Source organism: Typopeltis vanoorti, chromosome 21 (assembly GCF_054136105.1).
Source record: "Typopeltis vanoorti isolate ZY-2024b chromosome 21, IOZ_Tvanoo_1.0, whole genome shotgun sequence".
Lineage (NCBI taxonomy): Eukaryota > Metazoa > Arthropoda > Arachnida > Uropygi > Thelyphonidae > Typopeltis > Typopeltis vanoorti.
In genome coordinates, this window is record NC_143569.1 from 71,006,251 (window position 1) to 71,018,660 (window position 12,410).

Genomic DNA, 12,410 nt, shown 5'->3' on the forward strand with positions numbered 1-12,410 from the left:
CTCTCTCAGCTCATTGTCATACCTCAACAACACTGACAACCTTTCCCACCACACTGTTATCTTTCACTCTTCTCAATAACCTCCTGATATTTGCCCTCACATGCTCCTTATGTCCACTTAGATAATTTGTCAGGAAAATATTGGGTGTGAGGAGCTGGTTCTTTGCATGGAGAGTGATTGGTGAATAGAATGCATTGCCTGAGTATGTTGTGAATCTAGACATTTTGAATCGGTTTAAGGCACAGTTGGATGAGCATTGTGTGCAATAGTATGTACCTCACACGATGAGTTTGTCTTCATGGAAGTCAGATGTTAATAATAAACTAGTAGTGATAACTGAATAGATAGCTTAAAATGCCCAGGAAATGTTATTGTTTCTCATTTTATGACATATTGCCAGACTTACAAGTTCTATCCCTGAAGATGTCTTATTTGCAACTTTTCTGTGTGATTCCATCCCATATTCTTTTTGTGTATTATGTGCCTTATCAACAAGTCAGTTTCTTTTAAATGTGTTTTGATAATACTAAGACATTTAATTCTGTCTCCATGATCTAAGAGCAGTGTGTATATACTCTTGCTGCTGTATTTTGCAGGAACTAAAAACCGTCATTTCTGGAAGGAAAAACTTGTGCAACTAGGTAACTTATCCGTTGTCAAAAGGCCCTTATAAATTTCTTTGTACTTTAAACAGTATACAAAGTTAAGTTGTTTTTTTTATCCAAATAGTATGACTATAAACATGCTTCCTCTCTGTTGACATTTGAGTTATAATCAAAATTAAGATTGTAATTAAGTACAAAATTGTTATAAATGTATATAACTAAATTTAATATTAAACTGTATTTATTCTATGACAAATATTTACAGCAGTGGTATGTAGGGTTTTTACTCCTGGAAGAAATTTCGTTTTTTAGGCCTACATCTGAGCAAAATTAATCGTAGAACACAAATTGTTTTACCACACTTGCTAGAAAGTGCACTTATTATCTAGTAACAATTAAGTTGAGGTTGGCGAATGAATGATTTGCGAAAAAAAACTGCTGCTTGCTTCCTTTATGAAATAAAGGGAGTAAGCAGTACACTCCTCATTTCAGAAGTAAGAGATGAAATGAAAAATCAGGAGAGTGGTATTGAAGTAAATAAAATGGCATTAGAAGAAGAGTTTTTAATTAAATTTATACTTAGTATTATAAAAGGTTCCTGCATATGATTTCAGAAGAACTCTTTCTGGAATCATTTAGTTTTCATGGTATTAGTATGTTCTCATGCTGTGAATATAATATACAAATAAAGAAATAAAAGAAAATGTAAAAATACCAACAGTAGTTATTATAAAAATGGTAACTTATATAAAGAATTTGCTTCCTTGACTACTGTTGGTATTTTTACATTTTCTTTTATTTCTTTTTGTATATTATATTCACAGCATGAGAACATACTAATACCATGAAAACTAAATGATTCCAGAAAGAGTTCTAAAATATTATGTAGGAACCTTTTTATAATACTAAGTATAAATTTAATTAAAAACTCTTTTTCTAATGCCATTTTATTTACATCAATACCACTCTCCAGCAGCTCTCAGATGTGAACTGTAGACTAAAATAAACTAAGATTATTGAAGAAAAAAATGAGAGTTTGAGAACAGGAACCAAACCTTGGAGATTCAGTGGCAAGCCTTGAAGAAAACCCTGATCGATTCAGCTAGAGACACATGTGGTGAAGTTGTCTGCAAGGATAGAAAAATTAGAACTCCATGGTGGACACAGGAAATTAAAGAGGCAGTGAAGGAAAAGAAGAAAGCATATCAAAAGTTGCTGGCAAATAAGTCAGCTTGTGCTCTTAGAGAATACAGAGACAAATGTAGGAAAGCTAAACACTGTAAAAGTAGCTAAACAAAAGTCATGGGAGGACTTGGGCAAGAACATAGAAAATAAATATCAAGAAGGTGGCAAAATATTCTAGAGGTTGTTTAAGAAGCTTAGGAATGGAGGAAAGAGGGCTGTAAAAGGAGTTGTGACATGAAAACGGGAGAAAAATATATCCTTGAAGTATGGAGTAATTACTTCGAAAAACTGCTAAATGAAACAAGCAGTGAGGACAGCACAGTGGTAAAAAACACTGAACACGCATGCAGTCAGGAATGCATATCCATACTTGAAGTAGAAAAAGCCATCAAAGGCTTGAAATGTGAAAAGGCAGCAGGAGTAGATGATATTTGACCAGAAACGCTGAAGTATTATTATTATGGGCAGCTCCAAGGAGTCCTTAGACTCATCGAGGGAGGCCCAACATCATGTGAAGAACAACTATTCAACATTCACACAGTATCTATTCATACTTCGCCTTGAACTCATTCACAGTCATGGCACCTACAACAGACTCTGGCAGCTTATTCCACTCATTTACCACTCTCCAAGTAAAAAAAACCTACCTCTAACACCCTTGCTAACCACACTCTTACTAAGCTGCCATGGATGGCCCCTAGTCTTCCCACTACCAGTCCTATTCTCAAAAATATCTTCTGAATTAATCTTATAGAAATCCCTCAGTATTTTGAATGTCTCAATCATATCACCCGTTTTCCACCTACCAACCAATTCCTGCAGCCCACAAATCTTCAACCTGTTCTCATAAGGTTCATTCCATAGTCCTGCTATTATGTTGGTCACTTGTCTCTGGATCCTCTCCACCTCCCCATCGAGAAGAAACTCTGGTGCCCATATATGGGCACAGTAGTCTAGATGGGGTCTTATCAAGGCTCGATACTGAGGAACAATAACCTGTTTGTCTCTGCTCGTTAAAGTGTTTTTCAGCAACCAAGTGATTTGATGAGCTGATTTTGTAACTTTTGCGATGTGTCCCCCTAAACTTCAACTCCCTATCCACCAACACTCCCAAATCCCTGTCCTTGTCAATCTCCTGGAGTACAGTTCCACGAATGTGATATACTGCTGCTAATCTTTTCACCCCAAAATGCAAAACTTTACATTTTTCCACATTAAATTGACATCCATTCTCATTAGTCCATCCTCCAAACTATCCAAATCATCCTGCAAAATTTTGACATCCTGAGCATTCACTATTGCTCTACCTAACTTTGCATCATCCACAAACAGATGCACAGTTCCTCTCAGATCCTTTCCTATATCATTATCGAACAAATTAAACAATAGCGGTCCAAGAACAGAATCCTGCGGCACATCGCTAGTCACAGGCCATCTTTTGGATTCTAGTCCAGAATAAACCACACTCTGATATCTCTCCATCAACCACCCTCGTATCCATCTCCCCAACCCTATATCCATTCTCATATGCTGTGGTTTACTGATTAGAATTCCATGTGGTATCCTATCAAAGGCTTTAGCAAGGTCCAGCAGAATCACTGTAAACCCGTTACCCTTATCCATTCAACCGTCACTGTGTTATAATATGTGTGCAAGTTACTGAGGCATGATCTACCCTTCACAAAATCATGCTGTCCCCCATGGAGTATCCCATTTTCATCTATCTAATCTTGTATTTTCCTCTTGACTATTTTCTCCAAGACCTTGACAACAATTCCTGATATGCTGATCGGCCGGTAATTTTCAACAGCAGTCTTGGAACCTCCTTTATGCAGCAGAACTAACCCAGACCCGAGACTCAAATTAAACAAAATGGTCAAAGGCACTGACAATTCTTTAGCCTCTTCTCGTATGACACGAGCTGGTATACCATCCAATCCCGCAGATGAATTGACATTGAGGTTTTGTAATAGACTATTCACCTCCACTTCATTCACCACAATTCCCGTATAAGCTGTTGGTTCTTCCATTTCTGCAATGTCACCACCTGGATGATATACTCTTGCAAAGTGCTCACTCAGTAATTCTACTATATATCAACTGATTTGGTTACATCCCTACCATTGGCATTCTTTAGAATCAATCTGCTGTATACATTTTTACTTGCAACATATCGAAAAAAACTGTTTGGGATTCTCTTTAGCCTGCATGACTAATGTTCTTTCATAATCCACTTTTGCTTTTCTTACCACACTCGTTACCTTTCTAGCCTGGACTTTATACCGTTCATGTGCCTGCGGGTCGCCTTTCTCCTTAAATTCTCTCCACAGTTGTTTCTTTTTTTTCCAGCTCAAGCTTAATGGTGTTATTCATCCATTTAATCATTCAGATTCTAGGTATACAGTCAGCCATTGCTTCTTGCAAAAACTTCTTAACCATCTCCCATGCACTATCAACATACCCTTGCAGTTTTACATGCCATGGCACTGGCATGTAAAACTGCACCAATCAAACTCCTAAGCTTTTCATACTTACCAGCCCAATAATTCCACATATATACTGTCTTAATTGTAAATTCCACACCTTTAGCCACCTCCAAGTCAAGACCCTATGATCACTCTCACCAATTGGTGGCAATGTGGTCATATTCATTACAGCCAAATCCTCAGATGCAATTACTAGGTCAAGCACTCTGACCTCTAGTATTTTCCATTACATGCTGTCGCAGATAGTTATTCCTTAATAACCGCATAAAACTCAATTCCTTCTTCCCATGTGTCCTCTCCTCCCTCCAATCAATGCTACCATAATTGAAATCTCCCATAATAATTATCCTCCTTCAACTCATTTCTTCTATTTGCTTATGCATACCATCTCCACCATCTTTTCCATCACCTAGTCTTTAGCAGCACCCAATTTTATATTTTGTTCTGCTAGCCTCAATCTCACACCAGATGGCCTCAAATGTGCTCTTTTCTCTATCCTGCAATTCATCTTCTATTCTCCTTGGCTGCAACTCATCAGCTATCATCAGTAATACTTCCCCCCCCCCCCCCCCCATTTTATTCTTCCTGTCATTCCTGAACACACTATACCCCTCACATTCAATCCCACCAGCTATATCATCTTCAGTCTGCCATGTTTCACTAATGCCCATAACCTGTGGTCTAGAAGTGCCAATTAAGGCCAAAAATTCTTCCTTCTTGTTCCTAATACTCCTAGCATTAGTATACATGAATTGCAGAAGCCCATTAGTCCCATCCCTACTTTGATGCCTTATACTAACTATCCCATTCTGATTTGTTGTCCTTATTCGCTCAGGCATATTATACTCATTTACACACTCAACTCCTTCCTAAGGTCTGCATATCTACTTCCTCCCCCCTAATAAATCCAGTTTCCCTGATTCTGCACATCCACTACATTCAACAACACTTTTTCAAGTCTCCTTATACCAAATCCATTCAAATGCAAACCATCCATCTTATATAGATCCTTTAACCCATCGAACTCACTCTACACATCCACAAATCCACACCACTCATCCTGCATAATCCATGCATAAAGTCATTTGCAATTATGGCTCTCCTTCTAAACTCTTCACTGTATACTACAGAAAAAGACTAATCATCCTCACTCTGTCACTCTTCTCTTTTGCTACCTCAAACAATTCATTCAGGTCCTCTACCATTTCCATTTTATTTCCTTTCAAATCATTCGTACCTGAAACCACTATCATTCTTTCACCCTTTGCTTTTGCTCCCTAATAGACTCACTTACGTCCTTAATGATCGCACCAGGTTGATACAATTTTGTCAAATTCTCTACTATCACACCTCGTACTAACGAATCTCCATATTATGGTATAAAAGTCTTACAGTGGCTGCACTGCATAGTTCAGAATGCCTGGACAGAAGGACAAATTGCTGATGATTGGAGTAGAGCTCTCATAGTGCCCATATATAAAAAGGGAAATAAAACTGAATGTGAGAATTACAGAGGTATTTCCCTACTGAGTGTTCCTGGTAAGATATATGCAAGTATACTTGATTGAGAAGAATTGTTGAAGAAAAGCTTGGTGAAGAATAAGCTGGATTCAGGTCAAATAGAGGCTGTCAGGATCAGATCTTCACTTTACGACAAATAGTGGAGAAATCATGGGAATATAACAAAAATCTGTATTTAAGTTTTGTCGATTTGGAAAAGGCATATGACAAAGTGCCAAGAGAGAAGCTATTCAATACGCTACAGTTATATGGTGTGAATGAGGCATTATATCAAGCAATACTTAGTCTTTATTTGAGTGGTAAGTCAGCAATCAGAATTGAAGGAAGTACAGGAAGATGGTTTAATGTTAAATCTGGTGTAGGATGTACATTATCCCCTCTGTTATTCATTATCTATATGGATCACTATGAAGGAAAGTGGTATTAAACATGATATCAAAATTGGAGATGTTAATGTCAACTCTTTGCTTTAAGCGGACGATGTTATACTTCTAAATAAATCTGCTACTAGTCTGCAAGATTCACTGACTAAATTGAATAACTGTTGTAATAGATATGGTATGAAGGTCAGCAATAAAAAGACACAGACAATGAAAATAGGCAGAATCATTGAAAATGTCAACTGTGTTATGAATGAAGAACCTGTGGAACAAGTGAAACATTTCAGCTATTTAGGCACGGTTTTTAGTGAAGATGGTAAATTAAATATAGAAAAAGACAACAGAATCAACAAAGCTTTTTGGTAGAAATCAACTGAATAAATTCATATGGAATAAGAAAGAAATTAGTTGGAACACTAAATTAGCTGTATACAAGACAGTGTTCAAACCAGTTTTAACCTATGGATCTGAGAGCTGGGTCAGAAGTAAAACACTTGACCAAAGACTAGAGACTGCAGATATGAGAATCCTGAGAAAGATTATAGGTGTGAACAGATGGCATCAATGGCAATAACATATTAAAAAGAAGAATATTAGGAAAGAACTTGACATTGTCAGCATTCAGGAATGCATTAGCAGAGCTAATCTCAGGTGGTATGGTCACTTAAGCAGAATGGGGCAAGGAAAGATTAGCAAAACAAGTGTTCTCTGCCAGGTTGGCAGGAAAATGACAGAGCAAGACCAAGAAATAGGTGGATTGATACGGTACAAAGTGCCTTAGACAATATAAATGTAAGATCTGATAATGTTGGAGTCTTGACAAGTAACAGACTGATATGGAAGAAAATTGTAGATAGGAATTTATTAATGATGTAAATTTTTCATGTAGTACTATCATATCCTGTACACCCCTTGAGGGTATATGGCAGGAATTTGATGATGATGATATAAAGAATTTCTAAACTGATATTAAAATAAAAATAAATAGTCTTTGCCATAAACACTGTTACAATTTCTACGCTCCCCCACAAACTTGTAATAGTTTGAATTGTCTGACAAAAATTCACAGTTGGCTTTAATTTCAAGATGTTTATTGTGGACATCGTATTTTAACTTGCTAGGTCTCATGCTGTTAATATATCACTGAATATCTCAAATTTAATCATTATGCATTATGTTCAGTGAACTTGTGAATCCAGGCTGGCGAAAAAATGCTTCTTTTGTAGTTTGGTAATAAGATAGTCAGGGTCACAGCAGAGGAATAGCAGAATCTTAAAAATCCTGACAAAATATAGAGTGAATGGAATAGAAAGAGGACTATATAACTAGAACATAGAAAATATTATAAAAACAAAGTGTCAGTTGCCTTACTGGCCAAATAATAATGTTATTATTATTTATCACCTCCAGGGAGTCCAAAGACTCATCGAGGAGGACATCTACTCTACAACTCTGCTTCCACCACCCACAATCCACCAACTGACCGCAACTACACCAACTTCATTTTTTGCCAACCGACAACTAGTATTTCCACAGACAATCACAAACATCCATGCCCATGGTGGTATTCGAACCCACAACCTCTTGATTGGAGAGCAGACATGCTAACCACTCGGCCAGCTTGGCTGTCTGAGTGGTTAGCATGTATAGGACACAGAAACAGAAAGAGTACGAGGGAAATTGTGCTATTGCAGAAAAAAGGGGAAAGATGGAACAGTTTTGCAGTAGAAGTAATTAGGATATATCCGACCCACAACTGAAAACCTATAAATAATAAAATATATAAATAAAGAAATAAAAGAAAATGTAAAAATATAAACAATAGTCATTATAAAAATGGGTAACTTACAGAATCTCTCAATTGATAATAAAAAAGTAAAAATATACGTAGTCTTGCCATGAATACCATTACAACTTCTGCACTGCCTACAGAATTGCATAAGCTCGGTTCTGTTAGTGACGCTGTGCACAGTCAACATGTGTTTGTCAGTAGAGAGAGAATTATCTAGCATACTCACTGGGGAGATTATGAGAACCATGTAGCTGTAATAGCACACAGAAACTGTATTTCAAATTTGGAATGCAGCTTCTTGCTATTTTCAACACACTAAAAACACTTGGGATCAGTAGGATGTTTGTGTATTGGACTGTTAACAGTTATAACAATACAGAAGGCATATCTGATTGCCAAAGAACAGGTCAACTATGCTGTAATCCTATGAGAATGCAGAAAGTGATGTTACGAGAGATGAATGTTTTGCACAGAATGATGTCACTTATACTAAATGATGACCTGGGGGTGTGAGTCTATCATTCTATTAGATAATTCCTAACACCACAACTTATGTGGCAGAGGTATGCAAGCAACAACGACATCCTCTTCACAGATGAGATTTTCACCATTGAAGAATCGTTTAACTGCCAAAACGATTCGGTATATGTCCTGAATGATCACACAGCACATGCCATAGGATTCAGAGGTCATCATTCCTTGTCACTGATGATTTGGTGGTGGTGGGGGGGGGATGATGTATCGGGGGTGTCAAAGTTGCATTTCTGTGAGAACATGGTCAAATTTCCATCACAGTGTATCAAGACACCATGCTGGAACCAGTGGTACTGCCCCTGAACAACACCTTGTTTCATGGTAGGCAGTGGATCTTCCACCCAGAGACTCAGTCCTCACACACATAGTAAGGACCACTCAACAGTGATTAGAGGCAAATGTGCCCAACCACATATCACCATCTAATTGGCTATGGAAGAACCGACCTAAATCCATTGGACTTCAAATTGTGGTTGGAGCTTGAGAGAGTAGCCTGCAAGAAATGACACACCCTCATCACAAGCCTGATGGTGGATTTGGAGTGAGCAGCGGCAGCGTTTCTGTTGTATGTTGTGCATTCCACCATTGATATGTGGCCTCACTGACTTCATGTGTGTATGAAGGCTGAAGAGAAACATTTCGAACATTGAGTGCTGCTATATGCATGTTTTACATGGGGCTGTATATGCTGAAAACTAAATGATTTACTGATAGATTAAAGGCTTATGTGCTGTTCAATTTGTAACTACTTACAGCTAGACTAGGTATAAAACAAGGAATAATTAATAGAAAATATTACGTTGTCAAGCTCCTAACTTTTAGGAAAAATTTAACACTGGTTATTCCATTTTATAAAAAAAGGAAATCAAGATGACTGTAATAACTGTAGGGGGGGGGGGGGGAGGATTAGTCTACTAAATGCAAGTTGTTATTATTATGTGATACCTCCAAGGAACCCAAACACTCAGGGTACCTACTCTACAACTTTCTGTCTCCACCACTCGGTCCACTAACCACAGTGAACTGCATCATCTACATCAACGGCATCGTCCATCACCAACACTTATTTTTACAGACAATTACAAACATCCATGCCCATGATGGGATTTGAGCCTGTAGCCTTTTGGATGGGGAGCAGATATGTTAATCACTCAGCCAACCAGTCTAGCATTAAAATGTGGATATTAAAAACAAGCTATGGAACATTATGGTGGACAAACTATTAGGAGAACAAAGTAGATTTAATTCTGAAAAATATCTTTATAGACTCAATTTTAAGCAAAGAGGGAGAGATGAGGATATCAGAAAGAAATGTATACTATATGGCCTTTATTAATTATGAATAGCTTTTGATAAAATTAGGACAAAAATTGTTTAAAATATATGCTCACAAATAATAGATTGATTTGGAGGAAAATTATTGATAGGAGATTGATAATAATGTACACTTAATCACGTAGTGCTGTCATAATAATCTTGAACACCCCTTGGGGATACATATCAGGAAATTCATGATGATGAAATATACAAAACCAACTCTTACAGTTTAATCAAGAAATCTTATTTTCCTTTGTATGTTAGGATCGATTTTCTTGTCACAGTATTTATTCAATAGAAATATATACAATAAATAGCAATCAAAGAATGAATATCAGAGTGGAGAAAGATATCAAGAGGGGTATGACAACGATGTATACTCTGTCTATAGCAATCTGGAATCAACAGAACCCATTTAATATATATGGATAAACCTACAAACAGAAGTACACATAATTTAGTGATGACCAGTGATGATTTACAAAGATTAGTAAAATCATGACATGTATGAGGGTGATCTGAAAAGTTCTCGGCCTAACAATGAAAAAGCAAATTTATAATTTCAGAATTATTTTTCTTTTTCAACATAATCTCCCTTAAGACTAATACATTTATTCCAGCAATGCTACAGCGACATTATCCCATCTCTATAGTGGTTCTTAGTAAGATCTTCATTAGTAAAATCATGACATGTATGAGGGTGATCTGAAAAGTTCTCGGCCTAACAATGAAAAAACAAATTTATAATTTCAAAATTATTTTTATTTTTCAACATAATCTCCCTTAAGACTAATACATTTATTCCAGAGAAAGATATCAAGAGGAGTATGGCAACGATGTATACTCTGTCTATAGCAATCTGGAATCAACAGAACCCATTTAATATATATGGATAAACCTACAAACAGAAGTACACATAATTTAGTGATGACCAGTGATGATTTACAAAGATTAATAAAATCATGACATGTATGAGGGTGATCTGAAAAGTTCTCGGCCTAACAATGAAAAAACAAATTTATAATTTCAAAATTATTTTTATTTTTCAACATAATCTCCCTTAAGACTAATACATTTATTCCAGCAATGCTACAGCAACATTATCCCATCTCTGTAGTGGTTCCTAGTAAGATCTTCAAAATACCCCTATACAGCTGCAATCACCTCTTGATTTGAAGCAAAATGCTAACCACCAAGGAAGAGATAAAAGTCAGAGGGAACCAAATCTGGGGAATAGGGTGGATGTTCCAACAATTCATAGTTCAGATTCCTTAATTTTCCCATTGCCAGAACACCTTTGTGGGCAGGTGCATTGTCCTGATGAAAGAGGATTTTTTTCTTCTGCAAACCATGTGTTTTCTCATGAATTTTTTCACCTAATTTGATTAAAAGATCGGAATAATATTCCCCTGTTGTTGTTTTACCCTTTTCAAGTTAATTAATAAACAAAATGCCTTTAGCATCCCACAACACTGATGCCATGACCTTTCCTGCTGATGGAACTGACTGTCTTCTTTGGCACTGAACAACTCACTTCTATCCACTGTTTTGACTGCTGTTTGGATTTTAGTGTGTAATGGTGAATCCAAGTCTCATGTAGTAATAAATTGTCACACAAAATCAGTTTTATTCTTGTTAAAATGCTCCAGGCACTGTTCAGAGATTCTCATGCGAGTGCGTTTTTGATCTGTTGTGAGCAAGCGCAGCACCCATCTTGTACAAAACGTTTTCATTTGCAATTCTTCATGCAAAATATGTCCTACACATTCTTTTGAAATGCCTGCAGTCTCAGTAATTTCATGCACTTTGACTCACTGGTGTTACACTTTTTGGACGTCCTTCACATGGATCATCTTCAAGGCTGGTACGGCCACGCTGAAACTCGGCAGCCCATTTCTTAATTGTCGAAAACAAAGGAGAAGATTGCCCATAAAATTTTATGAATATCAATAAATTTCTTTTGCCGTTAAACCTTCTTTTACAAAGAATTTTATAACCACACAATACTCAATCCATTAAACCTTCTTTTACAAAGAATTTTATAACCTCACGATACTCAATTTTATCCATTTCAAGGGATACAGACAAAAACTTTTGCTTCAGACAGCTGTATAAAACAAACTACTTGATAGAATGGCTTGCAATTTCACTAGGATGCTTATGTCAAATGGAGCAATTTAGGGAAAAAAAAATCTTGCTTATAGTGTTGTCATCTATAGTCGAAGCCGAGAACTTTTCAGACCATCCTCGTATAATCTCAGAACATTGTATTATGAGAATATCTAAAGTAAAAATGATAATGGGTTTCAAAGGAGATATGGGGGACAGTAAAAAGTAAAATAATATATCATAAAATATTGAAACAAATCTTTTGGATATTCATTTATCATCGGAAGGTGAAAGAGATATTAAATTATTAGTCGGTCTATAATAAAATATTGAAGCTATTCCTACTAAAAAAAAAAAGCTATTATTAGACTATAAAATGTCCCATCTAAAACACCTCTTATGTGAATGTTAAACATACACCATAAAAAAAAAAGTTCAGAAATGAATTCAGACAGCAGAAATGAAATTTCTCAGAAAATCT

General features: G+C 36.4%; 1 protein-coding gene across 5 annotated transcripts in view; it reads left to right on the top strand.

Moving 5' to 3' along the window:
• Pak (serine/threonine-protein kinase PAK 3-like protein) overlaps positions 1–12,410 on the top strand; it is a 392,921-nt gene that overhangs the window by 39,541 nt on the left and 340,970 nt on the right. For 2 of the 5 annotated variants that reach the window (XM_090410869.1, XM_090410870.1), the window contains one exon: positions 597–641. The exons of the other annotated variants lie outside the window; for them this stretch is intronic. The gene's annotated coding sequence lies outside the window, so the exon portion shown is untranslated. The remainder of the gene's footprint in view (positions 1–596; positions 642–12,410) is intronic. 5 annotated transcript variants of the gene reach the window in all.